Raw genomic sequence first — 4375 nt, 5'->3', positions numbered from 1 at the left:
AACAATTTTAGTGCTTTTCCAGGTAGGAGAAGATGCAAGAAAACGGGTTCATAAAATTTCCTCCTGAAAATATGCAGCTACCTGATGGCCTGTTCTGCCAGTTTTTCCCGGAGCACAGAGGGCCTCGTTCCTGATTTTCACCCTGAATTCGCTTCAGGGGGTGTTGAAAGTCGGCAACTGTGGCGGCTCGTGACCTCATCCCGGTAGAGCCGATTGGCGAGTGGCCTTCTTTGATTGGCAGTGTCCTTTGAAGCACAGAGGTTCTCATCTGGATGGAGTCCCAAATGACTTGCCTTTTCCTAGACTGCAAGTATGTGCGATACCTAAGAACTCATCGCTCAGTCCAAGGGCAGGGGGATAGAGCCCCAGGTCTCATCTGAGAGTTTATAGATTTTTGCTTTTACATTTGGATTTTGATTGACTATGAGTTAATGTCTGAGTCGTAGGGTGGGAGGTAGGTGTCCAGCGTCATTCACTGGCCTAGAGATACCCAATGTTCCCAGCACCGTTTGTTGAAAAGACTGTCTTTGCCCCATGCAATGGTGTTGGCACCTTTGCCAAAGTCAACTGGCTGCAATTGTGAAGGGCCGTTTCCGAACTCTCAGATCTGTTCCGTTCATCTCTCTGTCTCTACTTACGCCAGTACTGCGCTCTCTTGATGCCGATAGCTTCGTAGTAAGCTTTGAATTCAGGAAGCCTGAATCCTCCAGGGGGCTTTTCATTTCCGAGATGATTTTGGCTATTCTGGGTTCCTGGAGCATGTGTATGAATTTTGGGTCAGCCCATCAATTTATTTTTTTATGATTTTTATTTTTTGGCCATCAATTTATACAAAGAAGCCCGCTGGAATTCTGATAAGGACGGCATTGGCTCCATAGATCCGTGTACTGCCCTCTTAACAAAATTAATCCTTCAGATCCCTGACCACAGGATGTATTTCCACTTATTTACTCTCATGTCTTTCAACAATGTTTTGAATTTTCGGAGTCTGCTATTTTGCGCTTCCTTTGTTAAATACATGCCTGAGTGTTTCATTCCTTTTGATGTTATCGTAAATGCATTGTTTTGATGTTTCTTCTCAGTGTGTTCCTTGAGAGTGTAGAGGAATAGAATTGATTTCTGTGTATTGATCTTGTATCTGGAAACCGCAGTGAACTCATTTACTAGTTCCAATACCTAATTGCACTAAGAATGTCGTTTCGCAGAGAGTACATTCCTTAGGATTTTATACAGACAAGATCCTGTCATCTGCAGATAGAGATAATTTTACTTCCTCCTTTTCAATGTGGATGCCTCTTTTTCTTGCCTCATTGCCCCGGGTAGAGCCCCCAGGAAAACGTGGACTAGAAGTCATGAGGGGACATCCTGGCTTTGCTCCTAATCTCAGGGGGAGAGCATCCTGCCCTTCAAAGCCACCACGTGTGATACTAGCTGTGGCTTTTTTTTTTTTTTTTTTTTTGGTCTTTTTGGGGCCACGCCCACAGCATGTGGAGGTTCCCAGGCTAGGGGTCTAATCGGAGCTGCAGCCACCGGCCTACACCAGAGCCACAGCAACGTCAGATCCGAGCCGTGTCTGCAACCTACACCACAGCTCACAGCAACGCCGGATCCTTAATCCACTGAGCAAGGCCAGGGATCGAACCCACAACCTCGTGGTTCCTAGTCGGATTTGTTTCCGTTGCACCACGACGGGAACTCCAGCACAGTATTCTTCTAGGAATTTATCCACTTCATGTAAAGTTTCATCTTTTTTTTTTTTTTTTTTGTCGTTTTAGGGCTGCACCCATGGCATATGGAGGTTCCCGGGCTAGGGGTCCAATCGGAGCTGCAGCCACAGGCCCATGCCAGAGCCACAGCAACATGGGATCCAAGCCACGTCTGTGACCTACACCACAGCTCATGGCAATGCCAGATCCTTAACCCACTGAGCGAGGCCAGGGATCAAACCGCATCCCCATGGATGCTAGCCACAACGGATGGTAACTGCTGAGCCACAACGGGAACTCGTCAAGTTTCATCTTAAATGGTCACAATTGTTTCCAAGTCACCTCTATTAGTTTCCTAGAGCTGCTGCCACAACTTATCACGAACTTGGAGCCTTAAACCAATACTTTCTTCTCCGACAGTCTGGAGGCCAGAAGACGGACGTGGGTTCCCCTGGGCTGAAATCAAGGGATCAGGCGGGAGTGCTCCCGCCATGCCTTGTACCCAGCAGCCGTTCGACAGGTGTGTAGGCCTCATCACCAGCCACCATCCTCCTGTGAGAAGGGATGTGCCTCGCCCAACTCGATGCCACGTGGAGATGGCAGAATTGGGATCCAGGTTGATCTCAGATGGGCTTGAGGGGGGGGGAGACAGAGACAGAGAGACCAGGCACGTCAAATGGTACAATCGAGCACATGAGGAGCTTTTCCCAGCATGAATCCTGAGACATCTTAGACCTAAAAAGAAGGGCAAGACTTCCCTGGCGGCTCAGTGTGTTAAGGATGTGGCATCGTCACTGCTCTGGCTCGGGTTGCAGCTATGGCACAGGTGAGGCACAAAAAAAAAAAAAAAGAAGAAGAAGAAGAAGAAGATGGGGGAGGAATAGGATTCCGTATTCTAGTAAATTAGCGGTTTGGGAGAACTTGAATTGACTGTGCTCTGACACTCAAAATGAACACTGGTGCTTTTAAGTTTCTGGGAAGAATGGGAGGTGGGGGGGGGCAGGGCGAAGTGAACTGTATTTAGTCCCCTGTTTCCCCGACTTAATTGCTTCCGAACCTTGTTTTCTCTGGATACCTGTCTGTAGCCCAGGAAATTTAATTTTTTTAAATGTGCAAACTGGAAAGCGGATTCTTTCTTACCACATAAGGAAGTGCTGGTGGGGGAGGAAGGTGGTGATAAAAATACAGCAGAAATACGAGAACATGAAACAGAAAAACAATGCGTCACACCAATAGCTGATTCTTTAATATAAGTAGCACAGGAGTCAACATCTGACCAATGGAATCATTAAAAAAAGGAAACTGAATCCAGAAGAAGAAAAAGGGACGTTACAGCTACAGAGAGGGGTTTCAAAGCCTCAGAGAGCACCACGCGCCGTTTTCTGATGGTAAATCTGAAAATCTCCGTGACATGGCCCATTTTCTGTGAACGTCCCCCCAGATGGATTCAAGGCGAAGTAAGCTGCCCTGGGATGAAAACCTCCTTCATCAGCTCTGTTCGCCAACATCAGAAACGCCTGTCAATGAACTCTGATGAGAAAATAAATCCACAGATGCTGTTCTCGGCGACAAGGCCGACCTGCTCATCGGCTCCGCCGAGGGTCATCTTACTGGAGACCAGGAGCCCTGGCAGGACACGCCCGGAATGATGGATAATTGAGAGTCGTAGCTTCTGAGTAGAAAAGGACGGGAGAGCCCAGTAATAATCAGAGAGCACGGAAGATCAATGTGATGCGATTAAGCCAAGTCACGGCAATAGGGGAGACACCAGATCCGGGTCAAGGGAAACGCCAACCTCCATTGCAGAGCAGGGCTGGCCTCTGCGAGACCCGCGAGGGGCACAGGGGCACAGGTGAAAGACCTCGGGGGTGACTGTGCCCTTGTGCAGCTCCAGGAGGGGCTGCCCCAGACGTGGTGCTGCTGTAGATACAGGTATCACGTATGTGTTTATGTTGCAGAGGGTCTGAAAGGGGCCCGCAAAGCTGACCCTGCACGCAAGGCTTCCGTTGCTTTTTTTTTCACCCTGTATCTGGGGGCACGGTTTCATTTTTTTCCACGTATACACAGTTTGGTGCTTCGTTCTTTGTAAAATTGGTCTCTTTCATTTTATTGTTTCTTTTATCCTCTATTTAGGCTTTACATTCTATTTTCTAAATCTTCAGCGATGACCACTGGTACTTTTCTACAAGAGAACAAGTCAGTAATTGCTATGGAAAGTTAAGGCCGTGAGAAAAAAAGGGGGGGTAAACAGCTAATACAGTTTGGCAAAGTCCATCAGTGAGGGAAAGCTTTTGCTCTACCAACTATTTAAAATCAACACCAATAGGCATCATGGCTGGTTTCCTTCCTCTCTCTCTCTCCCCCTCTTTCATTTTTTTTTTTTTTTTTTTTTTATGGCCATTCCTGTGGCCTGTGGAAGTTCCCAGGCTAGGGGACAAATTGGAGCGGCAGCTGCCGGCCTGCACCACAGCCACAGCCACATCCAAGCTGCATCTGTGACCGACACCACAGCTCATGACAAGGCTGGATCCTTAACCCATTGAGTGAGGCCAAGTGTGGAACCTGAGTCCTCATGGTCACCGTGCCAGGTTCTTAACCGGCTGAGCCACAGGGGAGCTCCTTCCTTTCTCTTCTTCAGTGCTTTTAAAAAGCCAAGTCAGTCCACTATC

The sequence above is a fragment of the Sus scrofa genome, chromosome 5 (genome assembly GCF_054392235.1).
Source record: "Sus scrofa isolate SSC_HxYL_T2T_F1_AM1 chromosome 5, Sscrofa_HxYL_maternal_Yorkshire_Landrace_v2.0, whole genome shotgun sequence".
NCBI classification, from domain to species: Eukaryota; Metazoa; Chordata; class Mammalia; order Artiodactyla; family Suidae; genus Sus; species Sus scrofa.
Note: the sequence above shows the minus strand (reverse complement) of the source record.